This window comes from Cetorhinus maximus, chromosome 18, assembly GCF_964194155.1.
Source record: "Cetorhinus maximus chromosome 18, sCetMax3.hap1.1, whole genome shotgun sequence".
In the NCBI taxonomy this organism is placed as follows: domain Eukaryota; kingdom Metazoa; phylum Chordata; class Chondrichthyes; order Lamniformes; family Cetorhinidae; genus Cetorhinus; species Cetorhinus maximus.
The window spans coordinates 65,845,646-65,861,287 of record NC_135896.1 but is presented as its reverse complement, the minus strand read 5'-3'; the positions used below and the strand labels follow the sequence as shown (position 1 = coordinate 65,861,287).

Genomic DNA, 15,642 nt, shown 5'->3' with positions numbered 1-15,642 from the left:
AATTTGCCAAGTTCCTAATCCCACAAGTAAATAACAGAGGCCCAGGCACTCTACCATTGGAAACAGATGACTAGTTTACACTCAGGCATCTCCTAATATCCTCGTTGTCTTCAAGACCTAGGAGCAGATAGTCATTTGGTAGTGCAGAACTTGAGTGTTGCTGAAAAAAGAGACATATCGAAGCTTTTCGTCTTGCACTCATTAGGACACTCTCAAGAATATGAATGTAAGGGGGAAAACAACAATTTATACCGTATGTGAAGAGAGTTGGCAAATGGCATTGCCATGGAGAATGCACCACTGATGGTGACTGACAGTTAACTGCCGCGCATTGTTTGAAATTTAAACCAGGCAGCTTGACCTTGATTGGTCAAGGCATTGCCCTGAGGAATGAGTCAGCAAATGGCTGTCACTTATTTTGTTTAGCTGAAACAGGCACAATGTGTGTACATGTTCTTTCTGTCTGTGAAGAACAGACCCCTGTGTATTGATATGTGTAGCTTCCAATACACACAAATACACCACACTGCGACCCCGACTGACAATCTTAAATTGGTTGTCAGTGTAATTCTTAGCACATTGAGGATTATTGAGCAAATATTGTCCAATCGCGGAATCACATCTAATGTTGGACACTGTGTTTTGAATTTTGCAAGTACGCACTGGTTGGGTATGGTCTGCGCCCTGCCCGTTGCAAACAGCAGCTGGGACATGCTGTTTGATACGATTCACCAGTCTTTGGGACATATGGCCTACATACCTAGCATCACACTGGCGCTGAAATTCATATACCACATTACTCATTTGTGTGATAAGCAGAACGCCTTTTTGGCTTGATGGCAGCATCCTGTTAGTGGCAAATACCACACGTGTTGCTACTGCACAGTACCAGCGTGAAACAGCTAGCTTTACCTGTTGCTCAAATTTTTGTGATACTCTTGCACTTCCAGGGTAATTTGAAGTAGACTGGGCACTTTTCAAGGCCGAAAGTGATGGCCTGAGGCCCGTTCATGAGTTTGCGTGATACACAGCCCAAAATGATCTGATCAGGGTAGCCATTATTCTGCAAGATACCGTTGATGTGCCCTATTTCAGCACAACTAAAGGGAAACTCTAATAATCATGTGGGGAGTGTATGAGAGCTTTCTCATTTGCTATTGCTATTTGGTGAAGGCCACATGCAGCAGGTCTGGCCCAGAGGGTTCTCATGACAACAAGATCCCAGCAAGGTGTAGGCCTGCCGTTTACGCTGAGTCGTTAGCCATCGGCTCTAGGCAGGATTGGGAAAGAGGGGTGGGGGAGATGTCTAAACCGGGCCTGTAGGTGAATAATAGCCAGGTCGCCACTGCAAACCTCCATCCTCCAGGGGGAATGGACCTGCCTGACAAGGGCTCATGTGACAAGGCCTATCCATAAAGTCTCGAGGGCGGTGGATATAAGCGGAATCGTGTGAGCGGGAGATCTTTTGCACATGGTGGTCATCACCCTTGTCAAAGAGCGATGCCTCCATGCACAGCCATGTATTAGGGGAGGAAGGTCTGTCCTTGATCCCCCCCCACCCACCCCACCCTCAGAAGGGGTGAATGAGCATGACCATTAAAAGTACTAGGAGCAAGAATGAATCCAAGAGTCTTCCAAACAGTGTAACATCACACATATTTGTGAGTGGAGAAACTATTTACAATGATTGAACACCCATGCCACCATTGCTCATTCAATACTTTTTAATTTTCCTTACTCTACTGCTATGCCCAGATGATTCCCCGCAGCGGAGGTGGAGGCAGCCTGCAGAATTCCATGCCCTCTTGTCTGTGATGACTTCTGCGGGTGTCTTCTGGAGGGCCCTGACCTGCTTTCGGTCTCCTGCTTGAGGGAGAGGTGCAGCCCCCTCGGCCTGAGCAGCTGGAACTGATGGGGTCACAGGCAGAGGGGATTGGGAATGTCAGGACACCCTTGGAGATTCCTGGGTGGATGACCCCGGGGTGTCCGCCTGATGCTCCACCTTTCATAGGGTTCCTGAGGGCTCCTCCCTGATTCCTTGAGGAAAAGGGGCACCTGGAGGGAGGCCGAGATGCCCCCACCTCGCTTGGCCACTGCAAATGTCACCCATGGCTACAACGATGGAGCGCAGGTTTGAGCGTATCTCCGGTAGAAACTTGGTGTTCTGCTGGATCAGGGTCTCCATGGCATCTGCCATCCTCCTCATGGAGAGCTCACAAGTGAACTCCTCCACCTTGCATGCACTCAGTTAAGGGCCTCTGAAACCTCTACCTCCCCTGTTCCCTGGGTTTCGCTGATACTCCAGCATCTTCTCCACAGCTGCTTCCAGAGGCTCATCATCTGACTCAGACTTAACAGAGGCCTCTTATCCAGCAGTCGTCCGAGTGCCAGAGACTTTGACTCTCACTGCCTCCTCCTGCTGTGGACACGGGTCTGTGCGGTGACCACCAGCGTGTGAGCCTGAGCCTAAACTAGATCAATGAGCCACCGAAGTGTGTGTCCCTGGGCTGGTGGAGGGTGCAGGTGAATGCTGTGATGGCTGTACAAGTAAGAAGTGGTCCTTGTCCTCCTCCGAGGTCTCCTGCAGGCCACGACTGACTTCAGGTGCGGGGGCTGGCCTCCTCCTCTTCCTGTTGGCAGCAAGAATGGAGACAGGAGGGAATGAGTGACTCTCTAGGCTGTCTCAAACTTGGTACTCATCAATAAACTTGATTTTCTGAGGTTGTCTGGATTTGCTTCCTCACTAGATGGTTGGGAGACATCGACCCCGCTATTGGCACAGCCACAGTCCTCCTCTGCCAGTTCAGCAACATGCTGTTCAAATTGTGTGAGGGGCCTGAGCTCAGGCATCCCCCCTCCAGTTTTCTCTCTCTCTCCTTGCTGTTGTGGGCCGCCTCCTGCATAAAGACAGATGGATTGTGAGCATGTGTGAAGAAAGAGCAGGTCACAGGCTGCTAATTCTGTAGCTACTAACTGACCTCATGACTCCCCAAACCCCACCATCATGTGTATGGCACAAGTGAGGAGTGAGATGGAATAGTTTCCACTTGCCTGGATGAATGCAGCTCCAAAAACACTCAGGAAGCCAGATACCATCCAGGACAAAGCAAGCTCCTTGACTGATGCCCCATCCTCAGCACCCTCAATATTCAGCCCCTCCACTACCGACACAGAATGGCAGCAGTGTGTACAATGTACAAAATACATTGAAACAAGCCACCAAGGCTCCTGGAACAGCACCCTCCAACCCCGCGAGCTCTACCAGCTAGAAGGAGAAGGGCAGCAGATGCATGGGAGCAGCAGCACCTGCACATTGCCCTGCATTCCACCTCATGGCTCTGCCTTTACTGTGGCTGGGTGAAAATCCTGCAGTTGCCTCCCTAATAGCTCAGCACATGGACCGCAGGGTCCACCTTGTCAAGGACCTTTTGGGATGGGTAAGAGAAATGCTGGCCTTGCCAGTGATGCCCAGGTCCCATGAGATGAACACAACTGAGTGGTGAGGTGGGTTGGAAGGATAGAAGGTTCACTGAGCCTAGCGGCGCAGATTAAATCGTTGACCCTTTGTCTGCACTGCAGGGCGTTCCTCCTCTGCAACCCATGGGCACTGACTACCTGGCGACCTCCTCCCAGGCTGCAGTGGTCAGCTGGTATGGCCTCCTGCAGCCATCCCTGTGAAAGAGGATGTCCCACCCTTCTTGCACTGCTTCCAGGAGATGCTCAAGGGAATGTCACTGAAGTGAGCAGTTGCGGTTTGCTGCCTTCTCCTGCTCATCCCTTCCTCCTTCCCATTAGTGAAGGCCTACCCAGGTGCCTTTTAAATCTGGCGCCCAGACATGATGGTGGGGCACCCAACTTCCTGCCCGTCCCACCACGAGAGTCGATGCAGAACACACACATGCATAACTAATGAGGTGGGGAGCACCTGATTGCGCATAAAAGCCCACCTTTTTCTGCAGCAGGAGTCACTCCGAATTTCTTATCCCACCATGGAACTTATGGTGGGAGAGGACAATTCCGCCCTGGTGTTTGGGTACCCTTAAGTGGCAAGCCAATTGAGAAAATATGGAATTAAATCTCAACACTTAATACTGACTGGCAAAGAATGCAAAAATATTCATTGTCACCTATTATCATCTTAACTGTGTTGTATGTATGAACAGCACAATACAGAAAAGATGCCATAAAATAGATGATAGTTTATTAGTGCAGATTGCCAGAGCTTTAGTTCATTTTAGTACAGAGTGCCATGTTTAGCTATGTGTTTGTGGTTCCCCACACAGTGCATTTGTAATCTCAACCATAAATTTATGGGAATTATTTAACAGAAGCCAAAAGAACTGCTTCCTCAGGGAGAGTGTGTGAAATTCAGTGTAATAAAATAAGTGTAACAGTTACCTTTGTTATGTACTTCTTCATGCCAAAGGCCTGGGATCAGTCTTCCAGCTTATCCCCTGACAGAGCAGAGTGCACAACATAGGAAGACTTAAGGGGAGGAAAACAGAAAAGACAATTAAATTGATTTTAAATTTAAAGTACAAGTTTCTTTGACTTTTATATTTTTCCCTCTTCCCTGAGATCTTTTCACACCCGCCATATCTACACCAATCAAAATTTCCAGGCCAAGGTGGTTTTTAGTTATCATCCAACTTGCTCCACAAAAAAAGAAATTATTAGAAGGCTCATGGCTTATTGAGTGACTTTCCCCATTACCTCTTTGGGGAGGCATTGGTCCTACTCTCCATTGTCCCTTCACCATTCAGCAAAGAGAGATCTTTCCAGACCCACATCATGTCACATCCTACTATTTTACATCAATAGATTGTCAGTGAGCTCCCGTCATGTGGCCCTAATAATGATTTAATTCCCTTGTTTATAAACAACTACTTTTGTGTTCTGAGGGCTGTGAAGTTATAATTTATATAAGTTCATTTCTTTCTGTTTATTCTTCTCTCTTTGTTTACTACCTTGCATAAGGCTCAAGTGCTGTTGATTCAGAGAATGCCACAGTTGAGAAATATAGGGCTAGAAATGTATTTTATATTTCTATTGTTAACTTATTTGGCTGTCAAGTTTGATAGTCGTTAAAAAAAATTTTGAAGGCCAATTCAGCCAGCCTTTTCGCATCCTTCTGTTCTCTAGTCTCGTTTTTCAGCTGGACACAACCACTGGCACGTTGTGAATCTGACATTTTCCAAAGGGTCTTTTTTTATTGTGTTAAGATCAAAGGTACGTTTGTTGAATTTACTATGTAGATGGGGACCTCTACATGATAAAAACAGAAACTCAGTCAGTTGCTAACATTTCAGATATAGTCCTTCAGCTAATGCTTTGATATATACTGGATTTAACACGCTGCAGTGAATTTCAGTTTTTGGGACTTTTGAGAGCTGATTAAAAATATAGGTGAGAGCCATTAATGAATCAGTTTGTTTTAGCCTAAAAATTATCATTTTCATCTTTTAAAAATAGAAAAAGGTATCATTGCTGACGCAAATGGTTGATAAAAGGAAAGTGTAGCATAAAAAGGGAGCAGAGTTGGTGCGTGTAATGAGCTCTATTGTTTGTGTTATGATGTTCAACCAGTGGCAACATGAACACAGATTTTATTATTATTATTTTTATTTAAATTCACGCATTGAATCATTTCAGATTCCGTAAGTCCAAAGTTCTTTTCAAGGTCTGAACTGTTTGACAAGAAATGTCCCAGTTTCAAACTCTGCTTGGTAGTTCATCTAAATTCTGACAGATGTAGGAGCTGCACTGGAATCATGTCCTTAAAATTCATTACTTAGGTTTGCCATGCCAGCTTTCAACACAAAATAATGGCCGGAATTTTCCAGTCCCATTAGCATCGGGCTTCATAGCAGACGGTGGGGGGGACAGTATGGCGAGAAGGCCAAAAACCGGTTTTACGCCGTCGTGAAACCAGTTTGCGATCATCCGTCTATGGCGGGCCGCGTATCCCATCTCCGCACTTTGGGAACATCATTTCAATACATTTTCTTCTAATTGTAAGCCCTGCTCACTAATATCATCCCCCCCGCCTCAAATTTACCGTCCACATCAGTGTGACTTCAGATTTCTTCACGACTGCTTTTAAAAGGCGCGCACCTGGCGACGTGAATTTGGAGGTAAGTGCACACAACCTTGCGCAGTGATCACGTGCATCGCCCGTAGAGCTTCAAGGAAGAGGTGTTGGACATTCGAGGGGAGCACAGGCAAGTCGCTTTTTCCTGGCTAGTTTTCAGAGCGGTGCCGAGGCAAGGGCTCCCATGCAGGTCAGGCCGCTGGGGTGGGTGGTGGGGCGCAAGGCAGCACAGACTGAAGGAAACACTCAAGCACATGCTGCGAGTGTGGGGGAAGGGGGCAGGTGAGGAATGCAGCCACACACTTGGAAAATCTTGTCATAAGTGAGCATTCTTCTGCAGCTGAGACCATTGAGCTGCAGCTCCATTGACATGCTTGGAGTCGGGCCTCTGAAGCTTTTCTGCCCACTCAAGCAATGCAGAGGTATGAAAGTGCCACCAAATGCTCCAGAACTTTTCACCTCTCGGGCGCAGACTGCAAATTAATGTGTGTTTTAGGGGGCAGCAGAACAATTGGCCAACTGAGCAAGTTATACAATCTCCTTGCGAAAGGTAGCCATGGTGCAGTCACTGGTGGAGGCGCTCACAGCTCCTTGCAATGTCTTTATTAAGGTTTGGACCAATATCCATTGTGGTTAAAGCTAACAGTGCAGCCTTGCAGTGCAGGCGAGGAGAACGCCTGCACCTGAGCTGAGAGCACAGCGTGCAGTCCAGTGGGCAAAGTTGCTGCCAATGGGTCAAGTGGGATGGGGCGGAAGTGGGTGGGGTTTCAGACAGCCAATGATTGCACCACACAGTGGCCATCCATGTGGTGGCCAGCATTCTCCTGCATATGTGAAGGATCCTTCAGAGTAACCAAGAGAGGTCCCTAGTACACCCATGCTAACCTACTCATCTCTCTCTTTGATCCTGCAGGAGGAGAACATCAGGTGATTTAGTGATATGCCTCATGGCTTACAGAGACCAGGGAGGAAGAAGAAGAGATCAGCAGAGGCACCTGGCTCGGCAAAGGGTGGAGCACGTCCCTCAAGATGAAGGGACAGTAAGGCCTGCGGCGCACACAGCAGAGTGAGCTCTTGCTCGTAGGAGCCTCACTAGACCCAGGGTCTATAGACGGTGCCTGTCATTCCTGCAGATGACCAAGAACCAGGGTCGCCAAAGACTGAGCATGTCTAGAGAACTGGTCGGTCAGATTTGCCATCTGCTGCAGGATTTGACGCCATTGAGGCATGGAGGGCATCCACTGCCAGTGGCCATGAAAGCCACCACGGCACTCAATTTTGAAGTTGGTGGCTCCTTCCTGATGACCTTGTGGGATCTCGCAAGCCTTCATGCGCAAGTGCATCCAGGAGGTCACGGTTACCATCTTTGCGACGGCACAGAACTTTGTGCATTTTGCCCAGGACCAGGAAAGCCAAGAAGGAAGAGTGCTGGGATTTGCGCAGATCTCAGGTTCTCCACAAGTGCAGAGTGCCATCGACTGCACCCACTTGGCATTTAGATCTCCGCGGCAACAAGCAGTCAACTAAGTCAACCGCAAGGGCTTCCACTCGCTGAATGTTCAACTGGTGTGTCACCACCACAAATGCATCCCACAGGTCTGCGCACAATTCCCAGGGAGCACCCATGACTCCTTCATCCTTAGCAGGTCTCAGATCCCTGACATCTTCCAGGGCGCAGAGAGGCTGAAGGGTGGGCTCTTCGGGGACAAGAGCTACCTGCAGAGGACGTGGCTGTTGATGCCCATGCGGCAGCGTCAAACATCAGCAGAGTATTATGAGGCTCATTCCGTGACCTGGACTTTGATAGAGCAAATGATAATCATTTTGAAAATGAGGTTCCGGGGGCTCGACAGGTCCAGTGGAGCACTGCAATACAGTCCCTAGAGGGTGTCACACATCATCATCGCTTGCTGCCTGCTCCACAGCCTGGTGCTGCAATGGGGGGAGGACCTAGATGAGGAGGAGATGGAGGATAGGATGTCTTGTCCGATGAGGATGTTGAAGGGGATGATGATGGTGAGGTGCTCAAAGGCAAGGATGCACTGGCTAGACGAGGGAGGGGCTTTCGGGAGGCACTCATAGCTGCAATATTTGTGGAGGATGATGATGTGATGCAGTGAGGATAGTCCTGACATCCTCACTTTGCATCTGTGAATGTTTGACTGCTGTGTGGCTGATGGCAACGTAGATACCCTCAATGCTCAGGCTCATGTCATGGAGACATAGTGGACGCCCTAATAGTCACTAGATTCCAGGAGGATGATGATGACATGCAGCGAGGATGCTCCATAGATCTTCACATTGCCTTTGTGAATGTTTGACTCCTGTCTGGCTGACTGCAGCTCGCTTGCACTCTGCGATCAGGGTCATATCATGGAGACGCAGCTGTGAAACTTTAAATGCACCTGATCCTTTATCAGCCTTCAGCACCTGACCCCTTCAGGAGCAAAGCATTACTGGTCACAGATGCTGATGAGATGGGGACCAGCCTCACCTCAAAGTTGCTGAGAGCACAGAGAGAGAATGACGGAACTTAGTGACGCCTGCCCACGACATTCTGGCAGCAATGACAAGCACCACTGAGGTACAGGCATCACTGATGTATCCAGTGAGCATGAAATTGGACCATCACTTCGGTCTGAAGGTTACACACTGCACACGGAAGAGGCCCTGGACTGAGACATCTACCTTTATTTTGTGACATGAACACTGCTCATCAGAACAAGGAGCCATAGGCAGGGAGACATCTTAGGAGTTTATTTACAATAGTGAACATAAGTACAAGTGAATAACACAGAATCACTGAATTTCAGTGGCACAGAAGGAGGCCTTTCGGCCCATTATATCTGCACAGGCTCTCCAAATGAGCATTATGACCTAGTGCCTTTGCCCTGCCTTTTCCCCGTACCCGGCACATTGCTTCTACTCAAATAAGTATCTAATGTTCTCTTCAATGCCTCGATTTAACCTGCCTCCACCACACTTTTTCAGGCAGTGCAATCCAGTCACAAACGATTCATATGAAAACGTTTATTCTCATGTCACATTTGCTTCTTTTGCAAATCACTTCAAACCTGTGCCCTCTCATTCTTGATCCTTTTGCAAGCGGGAGCAGCTTGTCCCTATCTACTCTGTCCAGCCCCCTCATGATTTTGAACATCTCTATCAAATCTCCTCTTGGCCTTCTTCTCTCCAAGGAGAACAGTCCAAACCTCTTTAGTATACCTTTGTATCTGAAGTTTCTCATCCCTGGAACCATTCTTGTAAACCTCTTCTGCACTCTCTCCAATGTTTTCACATCCTTCCTATAGTGTGGCGCCCAGAACTGTACACAATACTCCAGCTGAGGTCTAACAAGTGTCTTATATAAATTCAGCATAACCTCTCTGCTCTTGCACTCTTTGTGCCTATTAATAAAGCCCAGGGTACTATATACTTTATTAAGCTCTCTCTCCAATTGCCCTGCCACCTTCAATGATCTATGCACATATACACCCAGGTCTTTCTGCTCCTGCACCCCATTCAAAATTTCATCCCTTATTTTACATTGTCTCTCCATGTTCTTCCTACCAAAGTGCATCACCTCATGCTTCTCCATATTGAATTTCATCTGCCACCTATCTGCCCACTCCACCAACTTGTCTATGTCCCTTTGAAGTTCAACATTGTCCTCCTCACAGTTCACAACATTCCCAAGCTTCAAGCATCTGCAAACTTTGAAATTGTCCCCTGCACACCAAGATCTAGATCATTAATATATATGGAGAAAAGCAAGGGTCCCAATTCCAACCCCTGGGGTACTCCACTGCAAACATTCCTCTAGCCTGAAAAATATCCATTGGCCATTACTCTGAGTTTGCCTTTGCAGCTCCAGCAACTGAGGTATGACCGAGTTCAGCGGCTTGTCATCTGACTCGGACACAGCAGATTTCTGGCCACCTGCAGTCCTCCAAGTGCCAGAAACCAGGGAAGTTCCTGCCACCGCCTGCTGTGGATCAGACAGTGAATGTGCTCACCAGACTGTGACCCCGAGATTAGTCTAGAACTCGGTCCCACTGAGGCGTGTGTCTTTGCGCTGGTGGAGGGTGTAGGTGAGCGCTGTGACGGGTCTTCAATTAGGGTGTCATCAGATTCTTCTTCTGAGGTGTCTTTGGGGCTTGAATCAAGGACCTGGCTCGCGGACCCCCTCGGCTGCTTCCCAGATGTGCCTGCATGGCAGGGACTACAAAACAGGGGAACTGACTCACAACATGGTTGTGTGATGGATGCTGCACTACTGGATCCTTACTTGGTTGAGAACACTGACCTCACTGTCAGCACAGGGACAATCCAGGTCATCACCAGCCAGCTGGATGACTCTATTTCAAAGCCTGTGAGGACATTGATGTTATGCATTCTTCCACCAGTCTGCAGCCTCTCCCTTTTGTTGTGTGCCAGCTTGTCCTGCATGAAGACAGATGCAGACACTGTAAGCAGAACGGCTGCCAGGCCTGATGAGAAGGATGCCTGGCATGTGTGGGTGGTGAGTGGTGCCAAGGATGGAATGAGGACACAATCCGCAGGGCAGATGAAGATGTGTGTGAGACAGTGAATGGTGATGTCCCTTGACCTGGCAGTGAGTGAGATCTCTGTGGATGTGTGATGGGTTTGTGAGTGTGTGAGGTGAGAGCGAGGAGAAGAGTGACTTACCCTGGTGGAATGGAGGCGATCATTCATCCTCTTTCCACACTGGGTGATTGTCTTCTTCTGCAGGGTGTTGGCGCTGCTCCATTGGTGACCTTGCTTACTGGTCTTCACCCACAGCGGAGGTAAAGGACTTCACAGTGGGCTTCCACAGCATCCAGTAGGTGCCTGAGGGAGGCGTCACCAAACTTGGGGGCAGAATGTTTCCTCCCTTTGACAGCCACGACTTTGCAGCAGCTTCCGATCCCTTAGAGAGTGCTATATCTGTGCTGGGGCACCCTTTAAATATGGCGCCCGGACTACTGTCGGTCTGATATGATGGTGTGGTGGGTGAATCAGAGGCTGCATTGCCAGTGTTCTGGCATGTTTTCCGGGAATGCACTATTCATGAGATAGGACGTGCTGGAATGGGATGATATGGTGTGAAAACGCAGCACTGTGACTGGCAGGTTCCATGTCCCTTTACCTGCCCTCTCCGCACTTTGTGCAAAAATGGGATGATTCAGCCCAATGTATTTCTTCTGAAGACACTGGATACAAGGTCCTTACAATCCATAGTCCTCTTGATGTACTGCCACTGTCAACTCCTACTGGTGTATTAGGTGAGAAAATAGGAGAGGACCCAGAGTTCCTGCCTACCCCTTACAATGCCAGAAGCATTAAAGGTAACAGGACTCCCAATGCCATGAGTTCATACATCTGTTGTTCTCTGTGGTTAATTACTAGTGATATGCCCCATGAGACAACAATATGTTGCATTCATAGAGTTCCTTTAACAATGTAAAACTTACCAAGCCCAGCAGCACCAGGCTGCCAAATGCCAAAAGTGTATCTCACCTAGGGATCATAACTAGGCTCATGAAGAAAAAGTGAGATATTTTTAAAAGCATTTTAAAGTGACTCCCTGAAATATGTCAAGTTGAGCTGAACTGTTAACCAAGAGACCTCCCCTTTATCTTACGAGCTTGGATGAAGCCAACAACAGAGTTTTTAGGTGCCAGGATCCCCCGCCACCAACAATTTCCTCTCCATCACCCACCCACTTCTCACCTCATAGTTTTAACCCTAAGATCTTTCTTATTGGGAAGTTATTTCCTTTAGGTGAAAATTAGATTGTTATTTCTTAGTTTTGAATATGAAATTAATTCCAGTAAGTCAGAGTGAGTATCATCGTATCAAAATATTTATTTCCTCCTGCTCAGTAAATGTATTCAACTTGCTTCTGTTTTGTTCTTCGACATAATTATTTCTAAGTATGAACCCAGATGATTTCCTTGTGGACCATCTTGTCTCAGACTAAGTAAGAGAGCTGGGTTGGGATAATTCATCGAATTCCACAGGGGTCATGTTCTCTGTTTTTTTCAAGGACATTTTTATTACAAAGCTGATGAAATTTGCATATTAATTCATTTCTTTCAATTTTTAAGATTAAATGTTGTCAACATGTATCAGTGCAAGTCTTTGACAGTGCTGATGAAATGGGTCAGTCAAGCTTGAACATTTTAGAGTAAAGCAGCCACCTGCAACCCAAACCCCTTGTGTAGTTTGATTGTACTAATGCAGTTTGATTTGAAAAAGGAAGTGCTATAGTGAAAAAAGAAACCTTTAAAATTATCTGTGACATCGTACCTATCTTCTCAGCCTTTCACTTGAAATGAAATGTTTTCTTCTGAACGCTTACGGAATATCCTTTATTAAAGATTTACAAGAATCCATATATGAATGCAAGCTATATAGTTAAGGTTACACACCTCAAATATAGGTTGGTTAGTTATTTAAAAAATTAAAGTACATTGTAACATAATTCCAGTGTTTGAGCTCTGAAAAAACATAATTTTCTGAAATAGCAGCATTCCTGCAAATCAATATTTGTAACCCTGCAGATCTATATTTACTAACTGCTATGGTTTAAACAAAATCACAGTCCATCACAACCCAATTACAAGCTGCAGTGTGATTCCTTTCTCTCCTTCAGTATCACAGAATCACAGAATCACACAGTGCAGAAGAGGCCTTTAAGCCCATCGAGTCTGCACTGACACATGAGAAACACCTGACCTACCTACCTAGCCCCAATTACCAGCACTTGGCCCATAGCCTTGAATGTTATAACGTGCCAAGCGCTCATCCAGGTGTCTTTGAAAGGATGTAAGGCAACCCGCCTCCACCACCCTCCCAGCAGCGCATTCCAGACTGTCACCACCCTTTGGGTAAAAAAGCTTTTCCTCACATCCCCCCTAAACCTCCTGCCCCTCACCTTGAACTTATGTCCCCTTGTGACTGACCCTTCAACTAAGGGGAACAGCTACTCCCTATCCACCCTGTCCATGCTCCTCACAATCTTGTACACCTCGATCAGGTCGCCCCTCAGTCTTCTCTGCTCCAACGAAAACAACCCAAGTCTATCCAACCTCTCTTCATAACTTAAATGTTTCATCCCAGGCAACATCCTGGTAAATCTCCTATGCACCCCCTCCAGTGCAATCACATCCTTCCTATAATGTGGTGACCAGAACTGCACACAGTACTCCAGCTGTGGCCTCACCAAGGTTCTATACAACTCCAACATGACCTCCTTACTTTTGTAACCTATTCCTCGATTGATAAAGGTAAGTGTCCCATATGCCTTTTTCACCACCCCACTAACATGCTCCTCCGCCTTCAGAGATCTATGGACACACATGCCAAGGCCCCTTTGTACCTCAGAACTTCCTATTGTCATGCCGTTCATTGAATACTTCCTTGTCACATTACTCCTTCCAAAGTGTATCACCTCTCACTTTTCTGGGTTAAATTCCATCTGCCCATTTGACCATCCCATCTATATATTCCTGTAGCCCAAGACACTCAACCTCACTGTTAACCACCCGGCCAATCTTTGTGTCATCCACAAACTTACTAATCCTACTCCCCACATAGTCATCTATGTCGTTTATATAAATGACAAATAAAAGGGGACCCAGCACAGATCCCTGTGGTACGCCACTGGACACTGGCTTCCTGTCACTAAAGCATCCTTCTGTCATCACCCTCTGTCTCCTACAACTAAGCCAATTTTGAATCCACCTTATCAAATTACCCTGTATCCCATGTCCATTTGCCTTCTTTATAAGTCTCCCATGTGGGACCTTGTCAAAGGCTTTGCTGAAATCCAAATAAACTACATCAACTGCACTACCCTCATCTACACGCCTAGTCACCTCCTCAAAAAATTCAATCAAATTTGTTAGGCATGACCTCCCTCCGACAAAGCCATGCTGACTATCCCTGATCAAACCTTGCCTCTCCAAGTGGAGATAGATTGTCTCCTTCAGAATTTTCTCCAATAGTTTCCCTACCACTGACATGAGACTCACTGGCCTGTAGTTTCCTGGCTTATCTCTACAACCCTTCTTAAATAGCGGAACCACATTAGCTGTTCTCCAGTCCTCTGGCACCTCCCCTGTGGCCAGAGAGGAATTAAAAATTTGGGTCAGAGCCCCTGCGATCTCCTCCCTTGCCTCCCGCAGCAGTCTGGGACATAAATCATCCGGACCAGGAGATTTGTCCACTTTTAAGCTTGCCAACACCTCCAATACCTTGTCACTCCCTATATCAATTTGCTCAAGAACCTCGCAGTCTCTCTCCTCAAGTTTGATACCTTCATCTTCATTCTCTTGGGTGAAGACGGATGTGATGTATTCGTTCAACATTCTACAGTAAGGAGGCCAAAATTAGTTTTATTAAGAGCAAACTTTGGGCGGAGTGGTGGGTGGGGGCAGGAGGAGAAATGAATAGAATTGATTACTTAATTTTGTTTAAACATTAGATGAAGAATTAAAGAAATAAGCATCATAAGAAACTAGTTCAACAATAATAAACCTGTACACACTGTTGATTAATTTAAATCAATTCAGTTCTGGTGGAGAATCATAGCACACTTTTGTTATGCAGATTGTACTTCAGTATCTGTCATTGAGAAAAATGAGTAAAGAACCTTTTATTTTAGTAATCATATTGCTGCTGGTTGGAGTTTCCAACCTACTGCTGAAATGAAAGTATGATTTTTCTTTATGCATTTTATTTTAATCCACTGTCAGTACATTTTACACTGGACCTACACCTGGATAACTTAGAACATTTGGTTATATCACCTCGATGTCAAGTTATGTTGTCATTGTACTGTATAACGCATGCACATGTGCATTCATATATGCATATGTACATGGATGAAAGTATGTAGAGACATGCACAAATGTTTGCACACACATACAGTCTATGTGGCTGATACGTATGGCAGATAAATCATAGAACAACGAAAAAAAACAGATTGTCTTTTCACATCTATCTAACATTAATTTCATGGTAGAAAAGACCAGCATGTACGCTGCTGAATTCCTCTCCCACAGGGTTATCTAAACACGTAGGGCAGGATTTTCCTCTCGTCGCCCGAGAGCAGCTGCGAAATGGTCCACCGTCTGCAATTGGGCCCCAACTGCGATTTCATGTTAGCTGGCCAATTAACGGCCAGCCAGTGTGAAATACACGCTGAAAGCCTCAGCGCTGCTGGGGTGGGAGCGGGAGGAACACGAGTACTGAGGTTTGCACATGTGCAGGGGTGCGCTCACTGAAAACTCCCTGAAGGCATGAGCTACCTCAGGGAGCTGAAGATTTTTAAAATCAAAATTAAAGATTTTTTAAATCCGTAAAAAAATGTCCGCACAGCAGAATCTCACACCTTTTCATGGTGATTATTAAAATCCTGCCCAAACATTTTAAAAATTTAATTACAGAAACCACATCCTGCCCATGGATGAGGTTTCCTCAAAAAACCGAAAAGCCTCCTGGCCGATTCGCCCACCCGCCAACCATAACGTTGGACAGGCAGG

At 46.5% G+C, this 15,642-nt stretch overlaps 1 protein-coding gene and 1 long non-coding RNA gene across 2 annotated transcripts in view; one reads left to right on the top strand and one right to left on the bottom strand.

Annotated features, from left to right (window-relative positions):
• npas3 (neuronal PAS domain protein 3) overlaps positions 1-15,642 on the top strand; it is a 1,500,089-nt gene that overhangs the window by 1,352,686 nt on the left and 131,761 nt on the right. The gene's annotated exons all lie outside the window — the stretch shown is intronic.
• Positions 1-15,642, bottom strand: part of LOC144693223 (uncharacterized) — a 71,385-nt gene that overhangs the window by 15,062 nt on the left and 40,681 nt on the right. Inside the window, exon 2 of the long non-coding RNA XR_013579497.1 lies at positions 4,399-4,454. This is a non-coding gene — a long non-coding RNA (uncharacterized LOC144693223). The remainder of the gene's footprint in view (positions 1-4,398; positions 4,455-15,642) is intronic.